A 25,842-nucleotide genomic window follows, 5' to 3' on the forward strand; every position below is an offset into this window, starting at 1 on the left:
GCTCTTGTTTTTCTTTACTGATTATAAATGACTAGTTGTGTATTCATGATATTCTCCTCTTCCTTCTTTATATTTGAGGGCAGATTTTCCAGCACAGCTCAAAATAAGGTTTTCCTACTGTATCCCATTTTCTCTTTTAAATCCTTAGCATTATCAGCTGTATTTCTGTGCTCTGAGCAGGCTTTCCTTCTCTCACTATGTGATTGTCTCCTAAAAGAAGGCAGTAAGTCAAGGAGCGAGAAAAGCTACCAAAAAAAAAAAATTGTATCAGCTGACCTTACCATGACAATAAAGGGGATTAGTTGATACAAGGAGGAGGGTTTTTCTCTTCCCACAACCCCATACTTCACTCTCCACAAGCCACTAATGCTTTTGAGGGAATCCAATTAACTGATCAGAGACCTACCGCTAAACAAACTGAATCGGGGTCATTTCAAAAGCATCTAGTCAGTCCCTGCAATCTACATTAGACTTCTTTGAATCAAAGTTGTATCTGGCATCATCAAAGTTATTAGATCTGGAACAAAGAACTGTAACCATTGGGGGGGAATGTGAAAGATCAAGGAGAAAAGATTAGTGGAGCATAGGTGCAAAACTGAGAGCACAATCTCTAGCAAGGTTTAAAACATAATGCTTTAGACATCACAAAACTGAGTTGGAAAATGCTATCAAATTTTCCGGTATAAAAATATGAAGTATCTCAGAAGCTTTGGTAGGGGAGAAGTTATTTGAAAGAATATCCTGTTTTGCAAGTTAACCTTATCAAATTTTTCCTACTATTAAATATTCTAAAGACATTCACTATTACTTTCAAATCCTCCCCATTTAAATCACGGTCCAACTCAGATGTCTCAACTGGACTGATTATATAACCCACTCCAGCAAAGGAATTAATGTTACACTTTAAGTTAACCATGTGCTTAAGTGTTTGTTTTTTTTCTGAATGGGAGGTCACAGACACTATAGCATCTCTGTGAGACTGGAAAGTTATTATGACTACAAGTTAGAAAAATCTAAATTGTATATTTCCTAAAAATATATTTATTTTAGGATTTAGAGAACCTTCTTAAAGTCAAAGAAGAAAAAGTCTGATATCTATTAATTACACTTTAGTGATGCGCAGACTTCTCACCAGTACAGCATTTCACACTGCAGCTGATTTGGGCAGTGTTCAACACATGAACTGCTCTGGCCAATAGCCAGGGCAACACCAGTCAGGTGGGAAGGATAGGGGGAAGGAAGATTATGTGGCATGTATGGGGGTGTGTGGTAAAATCACCAAGCACAGACCACACACACATGGAGAAGCACAAGCCACACACACAGGGAGAACCCTGTTTCTGCTGCCACTATCTCCAGCTTGAGAAATCCTGGAGATGCTGTCACAATCCACAGTGCTTTAGGAGGTAGCAAGTGAGGTGGCAAAAAACAACCATCTGGTGGCAGAGGGAGAAGAAGAGAGGGAAGGAAACTAGGATGGAGACAATAAGGGGGGAGCTATCAGGGAGAAAACAAGGTGGGACTAATGGGGGAGCTAACAGGATATAAAGGGCAAGCAGAAAGTACACAGCAAACAAAGTGGGGAGGGAAGCAAAAATGGGGTGGGAAACAAGGCAGAGAAAACAAATCTTTCCAGTTTTGGACACAGGTCACTCATTTTGATTGTTCAACACACACATTGACAGGCTGGGAGCTTGAGTGGTACAGTGATGCCAAAGCCCTTCTGTTAATGCACTGAGGACAAGGAGAAACTCACGTAAATGAAGTGATGTTTGCAGATTTGTTATAACCATGTGGATCCCAGGATAGTAGAGACACAAGGTGGGTGCCTTTAAATCACCGCCGGAGCCCTGGGGTTCCCTGCTGCTGCTGCTATCCCGGGGCTCTGGCAGCAGGACTCTGGCAGCGATTTAAAGGGCCAGGGGCTCCAGCCACTGCCTGGAGCCCAGGGCCCTTTTAAATTGCCATCCTGGGAAAGCTGCCCCCTGCCAGAACGGACGGCAGTGTACCGGCTCTTGCCGGAATGCTGTACCGGATTGTACCGGCTTACTTTCACTGCTGGGCACAGCCCCTGTCGGGATTCTTCAGTAAATCAGGGCTAAACACTCATAAATTTTCTACAAAAAACAACAAAAAAAGAGGAAGCGCATAAAAAAACCCTCTTTCTTTTACAGAGTAAAAGATATTTTTAAAGTACCCTATTTTTGGTCACTCGTGGATTAAATCCTTTATAAAGAGCAGCAATGCATCCCTGATTTCATCCTTTAGAAAATATCAAATCTTCTTGGAAAAATACAGACAAAGTAAGATTAACTGAGGGAAAAGGAGAAATTCTATTTCAGTGACTAAAATTTATGTCTCAAGCATTAGACAGCGGCTTGATGCTTTCCTAGATTTATAGTTTTTCTTTTACACTGCTGTTAGCTTTAACTGCTTTGGGAAAATTTAAATACAGGTCTGCTGTATAGATTCTACAGCCAAAAGGAACCATTGCAATCATGTATTCTGACCTTCTGTGTAACACAGGACATAGAACTTCCCCAAAATAATTCCTACAGCATCTCTTTTAGAAAAGCATCCAATCCTGATTTAAAAATTGTCAGTGATGGAGAATCCACCACCACCCTTGGTTAGTTGTTCCAATGGTTAATTACTCTCACTATTAAAAGTCCCACAGAGGTGATGATCAGAATGTTTGAGAACACAAGTGCATGTAGGCTTTTACTTACAAACTGTGCTTTAAAGAGATTACACTAGATAACTTCCTCACATTTTCATTCTCTTTCCCCCCAGTTGCATGATATGGTTAAATAGCATATACTGTGTCTGATTACAATGACAACTGGAAAGTAGAAACTCACGCGTCTTTGAGAATAAATGATGCTTGCTGGGAAATTGGGAGCTTAATTCAGATATGTATATTGCAATGTTCATGCAGCAAATTGAAATGCAGAGATGATAAAATGATAGTATTCAATACTTTAAATCTTCCACCCCAATCACTGAGAATTTAGAGATGAAAGGGAACAAAATATACAAGAGAAAAGTTAAAATGACCATCTTATCTTTTACAAAATTTGTCACCAGATAGTTTCTGCTGTTGAAGATACAATGACAACAAGCAGTAGGATAGGTCTTTACCTCTATCAGACTTCATGCATAAGAAATAAGCTGCTGATCCATAATTAATGCAAATAATGAAACTGAAAAACAAGACACCTTGTCCTGCTCAAAAGATAAATACCAATTGCTTCAATCATTTAAGACCTTGAGTTTTATAATTAAAGATTTTCGGAGACTCTAATTTCCTGTGTTGCAAACACAGTCTGTCCATAGTGATCTTCATTCTGTGCTCAGTCTATAGGCAATCTTATTTAGATTTTAAAACTGTTGCTTGCTTTAGGTTTTGACTGTCTGCCAGAAGAGCACTACATATAGCTTTTTTGAGTTATTAACTGATGAGCAAGATTGTTTAGTATGTTAATCAGTGCATCCTTACTCCTGGCTTGAAGGGTATTTATATGATGTTGAATATTTTAATTAATTCAAAGCAGAAGTCAGGAAGGATCCATAAATATTGTGAATACGGTTAATTTCACTGTTGTATTTATTCCTGCTATGGCCATATAGCAATGGGTTAGCTGTCCTATATGAATTTGTTTAGTCTAGGTAAAGATCCTCTACCTTTTCAGGCCAGCTGCACCAATTTTCAGTAACTCAGCTGTACAAGTCAGTCCCCTCTACTGCCTCCCATTGAGCTGCAAAAGTGCAATGTGGCACTTCAACTGTGTACACAGAGCTGAATGAGAGGCAGGAAGCATCAGAACTCTGCACTCAGGAGAGAACTTGATTGGTAAGGTACAACTAAGGGGACTCAAAAGTGTGCTCTGATTACCATAGCACAGTAAACTGAAATCTTCATGACAATTCTGTATTTCAGCCACTTTATTTAAGTAGGCTTAGTGTTAGGGACAAAGGCTCAACAGTAGCAGAAACAAAAGCTGGTACTGGTATGAATGTCAGTGTTTGGGAACAACATTTTATGAGAATTTTCTTAGTGAAATGTTGCATGAAGAGTCAAAAAGAAAATCCATCTAAATAATGCATATGGTTTGCAATGAGAACAGGGGCTTTTTTCACTAAAGGTCTGGATTTAAAAGTATTATTCCAGAGAAATTCTGTTATTACAAATACACTCCATCCATGTTTAAATGTGTTAGTAGTGAAAAATGTGTGCTTGAAGCAAAGAAATAAAAGAACTAAAAATATTAATCCAATACCTCAGTAAAATCTCTCAAAGAAAAATAGATTAATAAACCTACATTATAAGAGGAAAATATGTTAAAATTTAACTGTGATGCCAAGCAATAAAACAAAGCCAGCAAATGCAGAGCCCATTTCACGTGGGGTAGAAGTAAGCTAATGGTTGTATTTCTCTTGCATTGCGCCAGTGAAACTGCAGATGGTTTCTGCTCTCTTATAGTACTTCACGTCTTGTGGCTAAGAAACTCTGTTCCTCTCCAGATCTTTCTCTCTGTAAATCTATCCAACCCTTCAGCCTTCCTTGGCTTCATGCTCCTGGCTTCCAAGTTCCAGGCTTTGCCCTCTCTCTCCCCTTTCTCTCCTCCAGCCTGGCCTTTGGCTCCCCTATTGTTCTCTTGGCCTGGATTTCAGCCCCCCACCCCCATCTGCCCTGATTCATTAGCTGAGCCCCTCCATATCTCTGTACATTTTTGGCTGTTTTTTTTAAATAACGGTGCACATTTTTTCCACATGGCTTTAATTAATGGACTCCTTCCTTGCTTTTGCCTCAGTAGGACTTAACTAGAGAATTCCACAAACTGTTTTTAGGAGCTACTTAAAAATAAATATATTATCTCCTGGTGTGCTCTTTTCACTTCTGCTGCATTTTGTTTAAACATATTGATCCATATTTACTATGGCTTGCACAGGGAAGAGCACATTTATACATCTCTGTGCCACTGATGCCTGCAACAGTCTGTGGGGAAACTCATCCCAGGGCAGACAGATATAGTGGCTGATATACACCAGCTAGGGGTCTGGCTCACACTATTTCCATCACTGCCCCTTTGGGAGGGGGTAGCCTTCCCCCAGGGACAGGGCACCACAGGACCTCTGCAATGGGAATGAGCTGAATTAGTCCATACCCATAGTGCCCTACTATACCTCCTTTCTCACTACACAACCCACTTTTTGGTCTTCATTACCTCGCTAAGGCCCCTTATGTAGAAGAAGAGGAGGAGGTCACCATGTGCTTCTGCAACCTTTTCCCCACATCCAGCATATATTCTGCCACTGGAGGCCCTGTGTCTTTATTTAAACTGATAGTAGTCAACATAAGGCAGCAGTAAATCTGGTTCATTAGATATTCTTTGGGGGAAGGAAGTGGGGGGGATGAGGAGGATCTTCTAAGTGTATGCTCCTATTTGTGAGGACAGGCATCTGAGTGGTCTGCCATTACCCTTTAGTGGCGTGGGTGGTACAGTAAAGTTTTTTTGGCAGGATCCCAGGTACTGAGGGATAGTGATAATATTTGTCCCAATCTGAGCAAGGAGCCTTCGCTACCTCCCAAAAGTGGTGCTCTTCAGAACCAGCTGAGAAGAAGCATAGCAGGACTGGACACAAGCGTGGAATAAAACGCCTCACTGTGGGAACAAAGAGCGAAAGCTGTCAGGGCCAATTTTTAAAGCTATTTGTGTACCAGTAAAATACAGATAGTCACATTGTGGGATTTTCAAAAGCACCTAGGTACCCAGGTCCCATAGTACAGGTATATAGTATAATTACTTAGAGAAAGGCCTGATATTAGGTATGGAAGATGGGGTCAAGAATTGCCAGGTGATTGCATAGGAGGAAGGGCTTAAAAATTCTCTTATAATGTAGTGCGAAGATTGTTTGTGCTCATTTTCCATGCTGATGTGTGTTTTTTAAACTTTTGGTAGTGTATGGAGAGACACTGGAAATGGATTTTCCTTCTTCAGAGATAAGTAATGTCTAGTTTGGCTAAACCTCCCTAGACCTTTATAAGGCCTAAAGTGGGCCCCAGTTCAAGAATTTGTCCAAGGTCTTGTAAACACTGGCTGCAGTCCAGATTTCTGAGGTGTACTGAAGACAGTGATGTATACTGTCAGCGTCTTTATAAGGCCGCTGGAAATGAGTGTTGTGCTGTGAATAGATAAGCTAATTGTCAGCACATTGAAGCCAGAGCCTTATTATTCTACACAAGACATTGAATGGGTGGTGGCTCCAAAGGGATGAAAAGTAAGGAGGAAAAAGGTTCAAAGCTAGATAAGTGGTGGAGTTTTTTATCAGACCATTGAAAAAAAAGTGCAGAGTGCAACAGTAAAACTATGAGAGAAGAAACATGTCTGAGAACATAAGAACGGCCATACTGGGTCAGATCAAAGATCCATCTAGCCCAGTATCCTGTCTGCCAACAGTGGCCAATGCCAGGTGCCCCAGAGGGAATGAACAGAACAGGTAATCATCAAGTGATCCACCCCGTCACCTATTCCCAGCTTCTAGCAAACAGGGGCTAGGAACACCATCCCTGCCCATCCTGGCTAATAGCCATTGATGGAACTATCCTCCATGAATTTATATAGTTTTTTTTTAACCGTGTTATAGTCTTGGCCTTCACAAAAGACTTCACAAAAGACTCACTCACTACACTGAGACTCACACAGAAGACATTGTAAGCACAGTTTGACAGATAGATACAACAAAGGAGAAATCCACTCTTTTCCAGGCTTTGAATAACACTGTCTGTTCTTTCTGAGGAGATCATCACTGAGTTTCTTAATAGAGCTTCCTTCCTAATAGAGCTTCCTCCTAGCAAGGTTCCAAGACCCATTGTGTAACCCAGCCCCTGTGGGTTTATGTACCCTAGAGTTTTTTTTAACTGAAGTTAATTAATAGCCAACTACTTCAATTGTAAATCCATTGGGGGCAGGGACTGTCTTTTTGTTTTGTGTGTACAGAGATTGGCACACTGGGGTCCTGGCTCATAATTGGGGCTCATAGGAGCTATGGTAGTACAAAAACAAAAAATAATAGTAAACTAAAGTTAGCTAACAGATTTATACATGACTTGATACTCCACAATCTTGTTTTCCAGGACACAAATGTCTGTGGTTTATCCTAGAGCTCAGCTATGTTTGCCTGGGGTTAAGATCAAGCTACACCACAACTTCTGTGTCCTGGAATAAGCATTTGTGCAGTGTCAGACTAGCATATACAAAGATATTGCCAATTAACTCAAGTTAGCCAATCAATTAAAACTGGAGTCAACAACAAACAACATAGAGGAGGATAGCAAAGAGACTTTGCCTTATCCCACAGGGAGTCAGTTCCAAGTGGGTAGAGACAGAGTCTTCTTTTCCCTTGGGTAAGCACTAAGCAACAGACTGGGAAAATTCAAAATGTATTCATGGACAGGTATCTCCAAATGACTGTCATTGATATGCTGCACAAGAATGTAAGAAGATTAGAACACTGTCCCCCATTGCCTTCCTGAGCTCAGAGATTGTCTACATTGCAAATAGTATAACTCTTCCAGAAATAATCACCTCACATTATCCTCAAACAACTACCCCTCCAACTGCAGGAGTGACACTGAAAAGGTGCAAAGAAAGCCTGTCTTGCTGTCCTAGGCTGACAGGGAGGTTGCCATGAAATGAGGCATTTTGAAGATTGTTTGGGGACAATTTAGAGATGCCCGGCACACATGAAAGATCTATTCAGGACATAGTCTGACATGCTATACTAGGTTCTCCCAGTTTGTTCAGATTTCATTAGTAAGGAAGAAAGGGAATCTAGGACAACCTAGGGGTACATGGGCCTACTGCTTTCTTAGTTTTCGACTTCCAGAGAAATGGGATTTTATTGAAGGACAAGATAAAAGTAAGGAATAAACAGAGCAGAAGATAATGCATAATGAAAAACAACAAGGAAGGGAAAAATATTGATTTGGTATTGATTTGAACAGCAAATTAAATAACTTTCCATTTATCAACACAGTGGGCCTGATTCTCAAATACACAGAGGCCATGTTATATCACTCTGGCAATGCAAAGTGGCCTTACAATGAATGGAAATATAATTTGCTTCTGCTTTAAGGATCATTCTCATCTCTAGAGCAGTGTAAAGTGCCCTTATGTACACAAGAATCATGCCCAATATACTATATAGTTATAGAGAAAGATACAAAGTAAATTGTGATCTGCCTAAAAATGTTTCTCCAGCCTTAGATAACTAATTACTGGTACCATAACATTTTTAGTATTCCCTGCATAATCAGCATAGCAAAGAATAGGATATGCGACAAAGCTTCAAGTGTAGAGATAACAATAATGAATAGCCCAAACCCAATAAGAATTTAATTGCACACACTTTATACATTATATACAATCACACATATCATATCCATGTATACACAAAATAGATAGATCTATCTATATACAAATAGATAAAAAACATATGTGACATAGCTATTTTACCATAGTATCTGGGCACATATTATAATGCTTTTAAAATAACCTGTTAAAAGAGCATTAAAGTTGCAAGGTGAAGTGTGGACAAATGAGGAAATAGCAAAGCCAATTTGCCCACACAACCATAACTCTTCCAAGGATGGATTAAGGCTCACAAAATTTGGACTCAAGAATCCATGAAAAATCACATGGCCAGAAACTCTAGGCTCTAGTGCAGGGACTTCGGAGCTGGGGACAACTTTGGGAGGCAGGGAATGCCAGAGCTCATCTATTTCTTGGCTCTCTCTCTGTCTTACACCTTCTTCCCTCATTTGATTCTGCTCCTGCCTGCTCTCAGCCAGGCATTTGCATCTGTGCTACAAGGCTGAGTGCTGCCTGGAAATTGCCAGCATTCTGAAAAGACAGATATCTTCCCCTCTCATTTATTGCCCAGTTTAGTGGAACCTTAATTCACTTTTACTGACCAGACATGCCACAAGAGATGCAGTCATGGGCAAGAAAGTCCTCTCTTTTTTGGTTATTCTTGTGCCCTGAGGAAGGAGAGAGTGTATCAGACATGGGAAATGCACGAGTCAAACACATTTGTGGACAAAGGCCCAAGACCCTTTGCTGTTTTGTTGACAGCTTTCTTTGCGTAGAGGCCTGTTGATTAGATTGGATCTGGATCCAATTGGTTCTTTATCCAGAGAAAACTCTCCCCTCTTGCACACGTTACTGTACAGTCTTTCATTACATGAGCAAATACCATTTTTACTCTTTATATGCATATTATACTCTATTTATCTATCTATTTATGTATACATGGAGAGAGATCAGTATGTTACATACAACCTACATTAAACAATCTGTTTAATAAATGATTCCCCAGTTTCCAACTCTATTTTGATTGACCTCTGGTAAGCAATATGTTTTTTTCCATATTCTTTGGGATGGTCAACTAGATCCATTTTAGCTTTTAATACAATCATTAATGCAACTTTAAAAATGAACGTGTACTACCACTCACTTACTTCCAATAGCCAGAGTTGGGATCTTTCTGTTGCTGCTAAAATAGCATTTAGTAACTCACAAAAAGCAGATGAGATGAATCCATCTGTCTAAAAATATGTTGTAAGTGTTACAAGCCCCAGAAAATAGCTTGGAAATAGATGTCCCCCTTACAGAACAGAAATAATTAACATAAATGTCAAACCCGGCAACTGACAAAGTGTGTTTAAACAAGAATCTAATATCTGTGATACAAACGTGGCTAGACAAGGTGTCTGTCCTAACACAAAACTTAGTAGTGTCTTTTTTGTAAAGGTGACATCCATTCTATGCAGAGCTGCTAACATGAAGAGATTCCAGAAAATCCCTATTTAAAGACAATAGAACAAGGGAATTAAAATGCTGTTTAATTCTGGTGTCTAACAAATTATAACCTCCTGGACACATCAAAAATATGAATAAACTTTATCTCAAACAACCTTCAACACAGAAAAGTAGAAGAAAGGGAAGGTAGCTTCTTAGCATGTTCTCTGAAAGATCAAGGTAGAACTATCTGATGTGGATAATTAAAATAAATGGATGTTCACATGTCAGTGTTTACTGAATTTGAGCTTGAGAGTACAAACCTTGCAGGCAACCCAAAGCAGTAGCTTTAATATTAACTGTGGAAAACTGAAATGAAAGACAAAGCATCTGATTTCATGGCAGAAAGTGTTAGAAGCATTAATGAAGACCACTATAGGAGTTTATAGGTTGAAAGGATAAAGTCATCAGAAGGTTTTAAAACTGCTAGGCTCAAGAGACAAATAAAGTCCCTAAATTGTTTGTTGTGCTTAAGACAGGTTAAAGCTTTGGAGGAAAAGATCAATATGAGAAGCAAACAACCAGGAAAGGAGTCAGTGGAGCTGTCAGGGGACATAAGTAGAAAATTAGTGACAGATTAGGGTGATATAGCAGAAAGCTGGAATTTCCCTCAAAATCTACATTTAGACTTTGGAAGTGTTTGTTTGTTTTGTTTGTTTGTTTTAGTGTTTTGTTTTGTTTTGGAGGGGGTGGAAATCAGGATGCTTTTTATTAAGAATGGCAAAGGTATGTTATACTTTCAAACCACTAGTTTGGAGACACATGCTTAATGAGCACATAAGGTAGGAAATTAGACTTGCCAGAGGCATTGCCTAATAACTTGACTTTAAGGTCTTTAGGCTGGAAAAGAATAATAAAGGGAGGAGTAATTTACTGGAATCTTTAATTGCTACACTATTATCTGTTAATAATAATGTGAACTATTAATGTTAATATTAACATTAACCCCATTAAAAGAGAAGAGAGGATAGAATTTGATAAAGTACAGGTAGGAATTGAGAAGAAACTAATAAATGACAAAGAGTCCCATTTAAATATATCACATGGACTAAATCCTGAAAAAAAAATTATAAGAGCTTTTATTCAAATGTTAGAATTCTAAATAATGAGAAGGGTGAAATTGACTGCCTGATACTAAATGAAGATATTGATATAATAGGCATCACAGAAACTTGGTGAAACAGTGATAATCAACGGGTCATGATAATACCTGAGTACAAAATATATAGGAATGACAGAATAGGTCATGCTGGTGGGGGAGTGGCATGAGTTAGGAAAGAAACATAGAGTCAAATAGAGTAACGTTCTTAAATGAACCAAACTGTACCACTTGGGGAAAAGTGAACATGGTTTTTGTAAAGGGAAATCATGCCTCAACAATCTATTAGAATTCTTTGAGGTGTTCAACAAACCTGTGAACAAGGGTGACCCAGTGTACTTGGTTACAGTGTACTTAGATTTTCAGGAAGCCCTTGACAAGGTTCCTCACCAAAGGCTCTTAAGCAAAGTAAGAGGAAAGGTACTCTCATCAGTACCTGATCACAGGACAGGAAACAAAGGGTAGGAATAAGCAGTCAGTTTTCAGAATGGAGAGAGGTAAATAGTGGTGTCCTTCAGGGGTCTGTACTGGGACTGATACCTTTCAACATATTCATAAATAATCTGGAAAAAGGGTAAACAATGGTGTGGCAAAGTTTGCAGATGATACAGAATTATTCAAGATAATTAAGTCCCAAGCAGACTGTGCAGAGTTCCAAAGGGATCTCACAAACCTGTGTGACGAGGCAGCCGAATGGAAGATAAAATTCAATGTTGATAAATGCAAAGTAACGCAAATTGGAAAACATAATCCCAACTATACATATAAAATGATGGGGTTTAAAATTACCTGTTACCACTCAAGAAAGAGATCTTGGAGTCATTGTGGATATTTCTTTGGAAACATCTGCTCAATGTGCAGCAGCCATCAAAAAAGCTAACAGTGTGTTAAGAACCATTATGAAAGGGATGACAGTAAATGTCATAATGCCACTATATAAATCCATGGTACATCCACACCTTGAATACTGCATGCAGTTTTGATCACCCCATGTCAAAAGAGATACATTAGAAAAGGAAAAAATATAGAGAGAGCCACAAAAATGATTAGGGGTATGGCAAAGCTTCCATCTAAGGAGAGATGGAGCATCTGGCATTGGCCACTGTTGGAAGATAGGACACTTATTTTAAACTGGCATACAGACTTCTGAAAATGCCTTTTAAAAGGTAGACATATTTTATCTTAATTAACAAATGGAAAAGATACACCATAAGGTAGCTTGAACCAGTGGCTAAGCAGTTTGCCCAGGGTTGCACAGCAAGCCATTGGCAGAGATGAGGATGCTCTAAACACTAAACAAAATCTCTGCTCTAAACACTAAACAAAACAATCTCCTTTAAGTAAAAATTGTCAGATATCACAGAGAAGAACACCTCCATATCACATGGTAAAGTAAACTCTTGGGGCATGGGAGAGAAAAAAGTCCAATTTAAGATTTTAAAAATAAAAACAGTATATTACTCAACTACTAAAAAATCAGGAAAGGGTTTAAGATCATAGCCTACATGAGTATAAGGAACTAGTGAGACTATATTTAAAATACTGTGTGCAATTCTGCTACAAGGTGAGCATGATTGAGATGAAACATGTTTCAGAGTAACAGCCGTGTTAGTCTGTATTCGCAAAAAGAAAAGGAGTACTTGTGGCACCTTAGAGACTAACCAATTTATTTGAGCATGAGCTTTCGTGAGCTACAGCTCACTTCATCAGATGACATCTGATGAAGTGAGCTGTAGCTCACGAAAGCTCATGCTCAAATAAATTGGTTAGTCTCTAAGGTGCCACAAGTACTCCTTTTCTTTTTGAGATGAAACAGGCAGCTATCAAAATGATTTATAGCATTAAGATTATATGTTATGATTTAAAGAAAGTTTAGCCAGACACGGCCCTCTCATTTAAGTGGAAGGGAGGAGATGGTGTTATTAGGCACACAATATCTGTACTTATATTCAGGAAATGAAAGAAATGAATGGATAGCCATAAACCGCTTATGATAGTAGCATATAACTAATTTGAAAATAAAAAGGCAAGGATTAAAGTTAATGAGGGGACTAGCCTAAATGCAATTCAGCCAGAATTACTTAACAAAGAAGCAGGTCAAAATACGGAATAGAGTACTAAAGGGAGCAATAGAAGAAAGGGCTGTAAATCAGTTTGAGATAAAGAGAGAGCAAGAGCACTGGACCCACTTTCAGGGATGGAGGAAATCAGAAAGTACGTAGATTGATGGAATAAAAATGAGGAGATAGAAGTTGGTATGTATTTGCTCTAGTTAATTATGAGCCTGGCTTCAATGGGTCATTTAGTTTTCCTGGGATCATTAAACATTTTAATGTGTTTGTATGAACTATCAGTGTTTGCATGTGTTATCAGTGTAACAGGGATTCTTGGGTATTTAAGCTTACTGTTTGGAATTTCTATAGATAATGGGGGGCTTAGAAAATGACATATAGACTGCAAACTTTATCACTTGGCAACTTTTCAGTGTTAAATGTTTCTCTAGCCAAATCAGCCGAGAAAGGAACAGCAAGAGACTGAGCCTTTAAATAATGTCTCAAACATTTTTATTTTTCTGTAAAAAAGGGAATGATAAAAGGGAGATATTCTTGATCTTTATTATTCCTTGAAAAAAATACCCCAAACTGTAGATTGTGGACAATGTCAAGAATTTGGGAATTATAAGGAAACAAAGTGCTTTTAGATTGGATTTTTATAATAAATATTGTCTTTTAGTATACTTGCAACAAAGGGTTATAACATTTGAGTGTCCTTTCATTTGTTGTCTTCTGATAAGCTGATATTTCAGAAAGCTCCTTTTGATTAAACTCTCTGTGGTGTTCATTACTAGGACCTTTGAAGTTACCCTAGTTCGATAAACTGTTAACCTATTGGTGCCTTTGCATTAGGGTACCTGCAGGGTTCTTTCCCCTTGAAGCTGGAAAACAGGGTATTTCTCCAATACAAGTCTTAAACATCATTAAATTTAGGTTCAAAAATAGAGCAAAAATAAGTAAACAAAAGCAATCATCTTGGTTAGGGTCACATATTGCTATAAGACTGCCATTCATAGCTCAGTTACAGTAAGCAACGAACAAACCTCACCTTCTGTTTCAGCCAGAAGCCCTGTCATCCTTCTGGTCCTAGCTAACTAACAGCCTGTCATACTGTTTTGAGATGGAATCTGTCTGTGGTTCAGATTTTTATCAATTCCTTTGTCCTATGACTGATGTATCAGATGCTTTGTTACTATCACAGTCACAGAGCATCCAGCTGAGGCAAGAGCAAATGCAGACCGGAGTACAGGCTGGCTAGTGTGGAAAGAGCCACAACTAGAGCAGGAGCAAGGCAGACTGTGTGTGTTCCCAACCAAGTAGTGACATTAAGCAGACTGAAGATAATGTTTCCCTTAGGAGCCTATATAGCTGCCTTCGAATCACGAGGGTGCATCCTTGCCTGTGGATTGGCTGATTCCTGCTTGAATGTGTGGGCCGATCACAAGACCTTCAGGAAATTGTTTCTGATGACTCATCACACACTCTGGTTCAGGGCTGATTCCTCATGTTTAAGCAGGCTCAGGCTCCAAGAAAGCTCAGGCGTAGGCAGGTTCAGGCTCAGAGGTATCACAGATACACACTCCACACCACTAACTTCAATTAGTTGTGATGAAAGCCAATCAGGCTAATTAAAAGCAAATAGCCCCATGTGATTGCTGTATTGTCTGGGTGGATGGATCCATGGAGTATTAATAGTTTGTACTTATTATCCTGATTGCCCCATCCCTGAGGGTTGGAAGTTTGCAGATACTCAAATTTTCTCCCCAATTGGAGCTAGTCGAAAATGTCAGACACTCTGCTGGCATGTTAAAATACACATTCAAATATACATACAAAATAATTAATCTATTTGTCATAACTACTAGCCTGTCTGATCTATAATTTTGTTGCCAGCTACCAGGTATTCCATCAAAAGGTCTTTATCATTTCCACATGAATGGATTCTCTATACCAAATGGCTTCCTACTTCTACCAACCATATGGAAAATAGAGCTTTAGCTCAAAACACAAAATGAGGAGGGGGTGTCTACATTTAGCATTTTGGTTTGGTCCGGTATTTCCACTTATTTGACTACTTATCTAAATTCTTATATGGTTCCTCTCACTGTAGTATCTGATTGTCTTTCCAAATTACAAATAAAAAACAATATTAGTATCTCTCTCTTAGGAGTAAGTCACTTAATTAGGTTACTGGAGTACCTGGGTATGGGTATGCACCTGCAACTTACTGAGGGAAAACTAAGTTGAAGAGGTACTTTTTTTTATTTAGCTCTGAATGCAGTGAGGTCCATAGTCATACTTATCTCTTGAGGGTGTAAGCTGCAGAGTCTTTTCCGAGCTCATATAAAAGCTTTGCGTCCACTGCCGCTTAACTTCCCTTTAGCTGTCACAGTTTCAGGAATGTTGCTGATGTGGAAGGCCGGGGTGGGAATCTCTCAGGTAGCTAGGGCAGTCCTATTGAATTCTTTGAATATTTGGAGCACTTCAATTGTTAGTCCAGTGGTTCTCAAACTAGGGCTGCCGCTTGTTCAGGGAGTCCCAGGTGGGCCGGGCCGGATTGTTAACCTGCCATGTCCACAGGTTCAGCCGATCCCGGCTCCCACTGGGAGGGTCCATAAACCAATCAGATGCAGAACCTAGAAGAAACATTTTCAAAATAAGGGCCAGATTCTGCAAAGTGATGAGTGTTCTCAACTCCCATTGAAGTGAGTCAGTTTTTAGCACCACAAGCCCTGATTCAATAAAACACTTAATCACATGCTTAACTTTAAACCCATGAGTAGTCCCATGGGAGCTAAATACTTTAAGTGATTTGCAAAACAGAAATGAATTTACTCACATGCTTAAAGTTATTACAACCTTAATCTTCTAGCTTCTGCAAGGCTCTGGGCATGATATAGTTCTAAGACTTTTCTTCATTTCCTGCTACCTAATTCCCCCCTCCCTTCCCCACTGTATGAATTCTTCATTGACTTTAATTATAAGGTTCCTCAGTCTGGTGACCCTTTTTCTTTTAAAGAAGCAAGCTTACTCACCAGGCAGGATTCTTAATCTCTCACAGCTCAAATAATGGCTTCCGACGTTAAGAGTTTCAACATGTACAGGCAATATTTCAGTGTTCTAAAATCCTAATCTGTTATAATCCAGATTAATTCAATTATTGATCCAATTACTCAAGAAACTCTATTAAATACTGGAGATATACGCATCAGGAAATTCAGCAAAAAGTGGTTACATTGATTTAACATTTGTCTGGAGGACTTGGGAGGGTGGGATAAAATTAATTGAGGAGAATTTTTAAGAATAGGACTCTAAGGCAGGAAGCATAGACACTGGGCAGGCTGTTTTTATATATGGTCCGATTGATCAGAGCATTCCAAAGCATGAAGATACGATAGGGGACTGGGAATATTCAAAGATTGCAAATTACTCAAGAAAAATATTGCATATATTCAAAAGGAGATTCTTATTAGAGTCAGAGTTATTAAACTGTGCTTCATGAACCCCTGGTAATTACAGAATAATTGCTCATGGTTTGAACAGAGTGGACTGGTCATATGGTGCAAGCTACTCCTCCTTGTTTCAAGCTGCTAAAGTGCAGTAGAACACAACTTAAAACACATCAAATACTTTCCTCATTACTTTTCTAGAGAGCAATTGTTTTATTTACCAGGGGACACTGTGCAATCAGAAATGGGAGCAGGTGGTCTGTGCAATCACAAAGGGTAGAAAATCTGAGTTACTGTGAAGGAGCGGGTCCCATGCTTCTGTGGAAGGTTGGAAGTGAGAGCAGTTAGGTCGGAGAGGTGTCCACAAATTAATCTCTCCTTTAAATTGTAATCAACATTGAGAAAGTCAGTGCATTGGGGTCTGCAGGTCAAATTTACCCATACACTCAACCACCGAATTGGATCACTCCAACTTTTGGAAAAAGTCACATCCACATCTGGATTCAACTCTCCCAAATTCAGGAATATTTGGGTCTGTAAGAACATCTATACCCATTATTGAGATACGGATTTCGTATGTGAATCCAGAGTCTGGAACTGAGGATTTAGTTTGGACTCATCTCTAATTTCTATGTTTGAGTCTGCATGATCAATATTTTTTTCATCATGTTGACCAGTTGCCCACTTGTATGGAATGTACTTGCACCAATAAGCAGGATTTGACACATTTATATTTATTTGTGTTCTGTTCAGCACCAATCACACAGTATGTGCTCAACTCACAAGTAATTTCATCTACATCATTTTAAATCGTCTTGACATAGCTGCTGAATAGACATTTAACATACTGAATAGTGTAACAATTCAACTGTTGCCTTCTATAGAGACACAATAGCTATCAGATTAATTACTGAATCCAAAGTTCAGGGTGATATTTTACAGTAAACAAGCCTAAAAGGTATAACTTTTCACTGACCAGTGAATCAATCTGTTTGGACATTAAAGATAACATTTTCTATTTTCTACTCTGAAACTTCAGAGTTATAACTATAGTTCTGCAATTTGGCATATGATTAATGAGTTCTGTTCTCAGCTGTATTAAAGAATTGAATGAAATCTGAACTACCAAAGGGCACATACATCACTTTAAAACATATCAATAAATTAATTAAATATATAAATAAAAGATACACAACCTGTTCACAATTCCCTTGATGCTGGTAAAAAATCTTTAGAAAAATAAACACACACACACAAAATCAATAGTTGTACATCTTCAAAGTGAGATGCTCAACCAACTCTATGTAATGGCTCACATAGCTAAATAAAGGTCAAAATAGTAGTAGGGAGTATATGTAGTCTCTGCATTATTGATTTAAAATAATGTAATAGGTTACAGAAGTTGTAGACTAATCTGATATTCCAAAAAAGAACAGAAGTGAGTCCTCAGCTCAGGGTAGGCTACCCCAACAAAGATTGGAGCCTCACTGTGCAACTAGGCAATGTAATTAAACTGATGTGTGACACCGGGCAAGTTAGTTGGCCTCCCTGAGCCCCATTTTCTCCTGCCTTCATTTGTCTGCCTTGACTTGGTAGTGTGTAAATTCTCTGGGGCAGAGATTGTTTCTCACTATATATACGTAAAGTGACTAGCAAAGTGTGTCCCTGATCTCCATTGTAGCCTCTGGGCCAAAATACAAATAATATGATTATAATATAGCAGCTAGAAATGAATGTTTGTTTAGAATTATAATCTGGGTCAAGTGTACAGAAACAGGAGGAAAAGTTTCCACAACACTAGCCGGGAAGAGTGGGAGCTCTCCCTCTGCTTTTAGTAGACAAGGAGGAGCTGCATGCTAGCTTCCTTTTCCCTCTCATTCTCCCTTGCTTTAGTCTCTGGAATTATACGAACAAAACAGTTGATTCAGAAAGTACTGTATTTCAAAAGGTAGCAAATGTAATTCAAGAAGATAAACCATATCAGTAGTAATAACAATTCATGCTTGTATAGTGCAGTTGAACCCCCAAAAGCATCTTTAAAAACTGTAGTCTATCTCATAACACCACTGTAACATAGGTAAATAACATCTCCATTTCACAGATAGTAAAATCAGGGTATACAGAGGTTAACTGAATTCTCCACAGTCACTGGCAGAGTTGGAACTAGAGGACTCCTAGTTACAGATCAGGAAAACTCTGTCTCTATTTTAGTATGGTATTAGTAATAATACAATTCCCTTAAGAGTTCCATTGTAATTTTCCCTGCACTGATCAAAAGCATTTTAAATCTAGAAATAACAAGTGTCTTCTTTTATATAAATGAAAAAATTGCAAAAACAGAAGGTAGGATGACTCATTCACGCAAAGAAAGTAAAGCTTGCACTAAGGCTATGAGTAGACATTTTGCCAGATAACTTTTTCTATAATCATAGTATTGATTCAATAGAAAAAGACTTGCCTGAGTTATCAAAGGACAAACTTATACTTTAAATTTCCAACTAAGAGAAAATGCATGCACATGGCCTGCCGAATGTTAAAATAAAGTTAACATAGGGTAGATTATTTAATGGCAGTCAATTTGTGATTTAAAATATAATGCTGAATCTCCCCACACACATTTTAAAGTACATTTTAGCCGCAAATCACCGCCAAAAAAATGGCAGACCTTGAACTTTATTTAATGTATTCTATAGAATAATTAAATGTACTGTAAGCATGCTGATAGTGACGATACATAATTAGAGTTTACATTTAAGTATTTGTTATGTGAAAGAAAAAAGAAAGAAGACAATAGAAAATGAATAGATAAAGAAGGCAGAAGTAATTAAGAACCTAAAATACAGGCCCAGGGCAAATCTTGAACCTTGTACTCAACCTAAATAAACAGGCTATATGCCAAGGAGGTGTGGGAAGGACGGGAACTATTTCAGCCTCTCGGATGTAGTAGCCCCCAGCTTTGCCACATGCACCTGCAAGTTACATGAAATAATGGTCAACTATTCCACTTTGTTGTTCTACCCCCATGAAAGAGCCGTGTAAATGGGATACAGAGAGCTGTGACTGATCACAGCCATGTTGTAAACTACAGGTTCACAAGCCCATGTAGGCTACCAGAGTGAAACCATGGCTCCATTGAAGTGAACAGCAAAACTCCCATTGACTTGAATGGAGCCAGGATGTCACTCATATCATGCAGCAGAACCACACCAATTCCACTGCTCAGGGTCTCCTGCAAGGAGGGGATAGGAGACTTGTCACATTGTTCCAAAAAAGATTTTTTTTTTACACTAGTATCAGGTCATTGCCACATGTTGTTATATATTTTAACAAACTACACAGTATTTCAGTAAAAGCTTCAGAATCTCTAGAACCAATCAGTGCCCTAGCCTGGGTGTCTTGTTTTTCAGGTCAATTACACCTACCACTTATGTGCAGTACTTTCTAATCAATGGCATTAATGAGCACTACCAATGCATTTGAGAACCATTGACACTTGCTACAACTTTCTCTCTCCTTCCCATAAAGATGGATAGATACACACATTGAGTCTAGCTGGTTGACTGCTTCTTACCATATCTAACACATTTAAACCTTAAAAGGTCTTTTTGCATGAATGAATTTTAAACCAAAGTGTGAATGAATTTGAAATTTCCAAAATTATCAGATTAAAAAAGAAAGAAAGAAAACAAATAGCCAATAGGGCCAAAATCTGGAAATTTAGGTGCCTAAAATTGGGCACCTACATTCTGAATTTAGGCACTTGAATAAAGCATCCTGACTTTCAGAGTTGCTGACCACCTGCAGCTCCCAAATGACCAATCTGAATTATTTGATTATTCATTTGGTATCTTGTCAATCAACAGGACTAGAAAGAACTCTTACATTTCACTGGAAAGTTGGGGGATTGTCCGGGGTGAATAGCATTAATTTCTGTCCTTGGTGGTCTTAGACTGCCCCCAAGGATTGAAGCTTGGCTCAGAAACTTGTCTAACCTGGCAGATAAAGAGTGGGTAATGTTTCGGAGAAGAGGGTCCTCAGACAAATTTGAAAAGATTTGGTGTAACTTTCTAGAAATCGTTGATTTGATTTCTAGCACATGGAAACCAAGATGCCACTCTCCTTCGTGCCCCCACCTTCATTTTCTTTCCCATTCTTCCCATTCCTTTACCTTTTTCATCTTTGTTTCTGTTCTCCCTTTATTTTTGAAAAACAACAATAAAATATAAATTAAAAAATTACCATTTCCAGATGTGGTCACCAGGCCTTCAAACCATTGAGTCCTACTGATGATTTACCAGCCACAGCAGTATATTTTCAATATCCCAATCTTGGCTCAGTCTGCCTTTGGCTGCAATAGGAGCTTGCCTCTATGCGGAGTGCCTAAATGGGCAGGATTGAAACACCCCTGTGTCCTTCTCTTCTTTGCACTCATCTGGTTTAGTTCATTTGACTAGATGTAGTAGGATATGCAGCTGATGGCCAGGGATGCTGAGAGCAAACCCTGAATGAAAGTATATATATAATTTTCTGTATAAACCAATATTTACCATAAGCTCTAGCTGTAATTTTTGTTATGGCAGCATATGTTGAAATGGCTCACGCTGTGCTTGTTCTGTGGGACTAGATCCAGGTTTACCCTGGATTAACTGGAAATGAATGTAGCTGCTGTGCTGAGGTAAGGGGTAATGTGGAATTTCATGAATTGACTGTGAATAGTGGAGGAAGATAATAGTTTACAAGAAGCTCTTCTCACCCCTCTTTAACTCTATGGGGAGTGAGGACCAGAACATTTTTAAAAATCCTTTCATGACTAGCCAATTTTTAGATGAGAAAATAAATCAGTTCTTCAGCCTTCACTGACAATTTCTGCTTAGACAAGGTGGGGGAGGTAATATCTTTCATTGGACCAACTTTCTGTGGGTGAAAGATTCAAGCTTTCAAGCTTATCGTTGGTCCAGTGAAAGATATTACCTCACCACCCCCTTGTGTCTTTAATAACCTGGGACCAACATGGCAACAACAACACTGCAAACAGTTTCTGCTGAAGACAGCCTTCGATATAATGCACTTGAGTGCTAGATCCAAGAGATCGAGAAGACACGGTACGATTACAGCAATATATTTTGATAGTTTCCTTTCTTATCTGTCTTCATTGTCATTCACATGGTAATGCTAATGAATGCTGTTCATGTGTGGTAGAAGGATGTCAATATTCAATATTGCACTAATCAATTTGTAGAAAAAATATTAGTATGACTGATTGTAAAATTTGAAATCTACCGCTAAGTACAGAGTTGCATGAATCCATCTATAACAATAAATAGAGATCACAGTGAAAAATACTAATTAGTTTTGTGTTTTCAGTCTTGTATATTGTATGCTACTGCAATATTCAGTCGTAGGAGTCATAAAATCACAGAGGAAAAAGTATACTGAAGATGTTAATTAAAATTGATATAATTTAATTGATGTTTTAATATAACAGGAGCAGCATGCATTGCTAAGTAGTAAAAGCAATATCACTACTGAAATAGATACTAAGGAGATAGAATACATAGCTGGGTAATGGGTGTGATACCTCACTTACACTTGTATAAATGAGGAGTAATTCCACTAAAAACAGTATGAGATCAGAATCAGGTCCAAATGTCCCTATTCACAAATGAATTACTCTTTGTCTGTGTTGAAGTATTGTGTGTCTGAATCCTTCTTACAACAGATCTTCCAACACGTCCTGATTCTTCACATACAGTTGATGGCCTTCTATATCCCAGTACTAAGCAACCAGAGGATCTAACGAACAGAAGAAACTAACAGTGGAGTTTTCCAAGAGAGTTTAGAGGGGGAGTGGGAGAATGTATGTGTGGGGGGGGGAGGGGCTAGATACATTTCATTAACATTCTTTAAACTTAAGGCAATAAACACCCCTCATAAAAACAAAATAACAATAAAGGAACGAGCTGCAGGAACGAAAAGAAAATGCAGGCAGAAGTCCAGCAACAGAGTGAGGACTATCCAGTTTATTGCCCTGAATGCAGCATGTATGATTACCTGACCTACGTGTGGGTGGCGTATGTGTGCATTCGGCGCAAGGAGCATCTAGCCCTCAGAGACCGTGTATGGGCTTTGGAGACAAGAGTGACTGAATTGGAGGAGCTAAGGGATACAGAGAGGCACATAGATGAGACTTTCTGGGAGACAGTAGAACAGTCCCACCACTGTCCCAGTCTGACGGCTTCTGTGCTGTTGAGAAGAATGAAAGTCTCAGAGAAGGAGAACATCAAACTGGAGCAGAGGGAAATGATTCCTTAGCTGGGGCCCTCCTTCCAGATGATGTCATGGTATCCTCTCGCACTGAGGATACCTCTCAAGGGGAGGAAACTCCAGTTATTAGGAAGTGACAGGTAATAGTAACAGGGGATTGGATCACTAGAAACATAGATAGCTGGGTTTGTGATGACTGGGAGAACTGCACGGTGACTTGCCTGCCAGGTGCAAAGGTTGCGTATCTCTGGAGACATCTAGACAGATTTATGTGTAGTGCTGAGAGGAGGAGCTGGTGGTCGTGGTACACGTAGGTACCAGTGACATAGGGAAAGGTAGGAGAGAAGTCCTGGAAGCCAAATGTACGCTGCTAGGTAAGAGATTGAAGTCCAGGACCTCCATGGTAGCATTCTGTGAAAAGCTTCCAGTTCCACATGCAGCACCAGTTAGACAGGCAGAACTGCAGAGTCTCAATGTGTGTATGAGACGATGGGGTAGGGAGGAGAGGTTTAGTTTATTAGGAAATGGGGACACTTTTGGGAAAGGGGGAGCCTATACAGGAAGGATGGGCTCCATCTAAACCAAAATAAAACCAGATTACTGGCACATAAAATTTAAAAGGTCGTAGAGCAGTTTTTAAACTAAAAGCTGGGGGAAAGCTGCCAGGTTTGGAGGAGCACATGGTTCGGACAGAGACATCCCTTAGGGGAAGATCTGTTAATGGAGATTGTCTATATCCTAGTAAGGAGGAGAGGGTGGAAGATGATAAAACATGGGTAGGATGTCTGATGAGAAACAATAAAATGAAAAAGAGTCCCAATCAATTACATAATATAATGGCAGACAGCTAAAAAGTGATAATTTTAAAATGCTTATATATACAAATACAAGTATATATAAGTGCTTATATACAAATGAGTGAACTAGAGTGCCTTGTATTAAATGAGCATATTGATATAATAGGCATCACAGAAATTTGGTGGAATGAAGATAATGAATGGGTTACAGTAATACCAGGGAACAAAATATATTGGAAGGACAGAACAGGTCATACTGGTAGGGGAGTAACACTATATGTGAAAGAAAGTGTAGAATCAAATGAAGTAAAAAAACTTAAATGAACCAAACTGTACCATAGAATCTCTATGGATAATAATTCCATGCTCGAATAATAAGAATATAGCAGTAGGATATACTATTCTTGTCAGCAAGTTAAGGAAGTATGGGCTGGATGAATGCACTATAAGGTGGGTAGAAAGCTGGCTAGATTGTCGGGCTCAACGGGTAGTGATCAATGGCTCCATGTCTAGTTGGCAGCCAGTCTCAAGTGGAGTGCCCCAAGGGTCGGTCCTGGGGCCGGTTTTGTTCAATATCTTCATAAATGATCTGGAGGATGGTGTGGATTGCACTCTCAGCAAATTTGCGGATGATACTAAACTGGGAGGAGTGGTAGATACGCTGGAGGGGAGGGATAGGATACAGAAGGACCTAGACAAATTGGAGGATTGGGCCAAAAGAAATCTGATGAGGTTCAATAAGGATAAGTGCAGGGTCCTGCACTTAGGATGGAAGAATCCAATGCACCGCTACAGACTAGGGACCGAATGGCTAGGCAGCAGTTCTGCGGAAAAGGACCTAGGGGTGACAGTGGACGAGAAGCTGAATATGAGTCAGCAGTGTGCCCTTGTTGCCAAGAAGGCCAATGGCATTTTGGGATGTATAAGTAGGGGCATAGCGAGCAGATCGAGGGACGTGATCGTTCCCCTCTATTTGACATTGGTGAGGCCTCATCTGGAGTACTGTGTCCAGTTTTGGGCCCCACACTACAAGAAGGATGTGGATAAATTGGAGAGAGTCCAGCAAAGGGCAACAAAAATGATTAGGGGTCTAGAACACATGACTTATGAGGAGAGGCTGAGGGAGCTGGGATTGTTTAGCCTGCAGAAGAGAAGAATGAGGGGAGATTTGATAGCTGCTTTCAACTACCTGAAAGGGGGTTCCAAAGAGGATGGCTCTAGAGTGTTCTCAATGGTAGCAGATGACAGAACGAGGAGTAATGGTCTCAAGTTGCAGTGGGGGAGGTTTAGATTGGATATTAGGAAAAACTTTTTCACTAAGAGGGTGGTGAAACACTGGAATGCGTTACCTAGGGAGGTGGTAGAATCTCCTTCCTTAGAGGTTTTTAAGGTCAGGCTTGACAAAGCCCTGGCTGGGATGATTTAACTGGGAATTGGTCCTGCTTCGAGCAGGGGGTTGGACTAGATGACCTTCAGGGGTCCCTTCCAACCCTGATATTCTATGATTCTATGATTCTATGATACCGACTGCCTGACCACGATGATGACTGTGAAATGCTTAGGGAGATTAGAGAGGCTATAAAATAAAAAGTCAATAATAATGGGGGATTTCAACTATCCCCATATTGACTGGGCACATGTTACATCAGGATGGGATGCAGAGATAAAGTTTCTTGACACCTTAAATGACTGCTTCTTGGAGCCGCTAGTCCTGAAACTCACAAGAGGAGAGGCAATTATTGATTTAGTCCTAAGTAGAACACAGGATCTGGTCCAAGAGGTGAATATTGCTGAACCACTTGATAGTAGAGACCATAAAATAATTAAATTTAACATCCCTGTGGCAGGGAAAACACCACAATGGCTCACAGAAAGGGGAACTGCACAAAAATGAGGAAGTTAAAGAGAAATTAAAGATACAGTGCCAAAAGTGAAATACCTGCAAGTTGCACAGAAACTTTTTAAAGACACCATAACAGAGGCTCAAATTAAATGTATACCACAAATTAAAAAAAACATAGTAAGAGGACCAAAAAAGTACCACCGTAGCTAAACAACAAAGTAAGAGAAACATTTAGAGGCAAAAAGACATCTTTTAAAAAGTGAAAGTTAACTCCTATTAAGGAAAATAGAAAGGCGTATAAACTCTTGCAAGTGAAGTTATAATAGGAAGGCCAAAACAGAATTTGAAAAACAGCTAGCCAAAGACTCAAAAAGTAACAGCAATTTTTTTTTAAGTACATCAGAAGCAGGAAGCCTGGTAAACAACCAGTGGGGCCTCTGGACGATTGAGATGCTGAAGGAGCACTCAAGGAT

Source organism: Eretmochelys imbricata, chromosome 3, assembly GCF_965152235.1.
Source record: "Eretmochelys imbricata isolate rEreImb1 chromosome 3, rEreImb1.hap1, whole genome shotgun sequence".
Classification (NCBI taxonomy): Eukaryota; Metazoa; Chordata; order Testudines; family Cheloniidae; genus Eretmochelys; species Eretmochelys imbricata.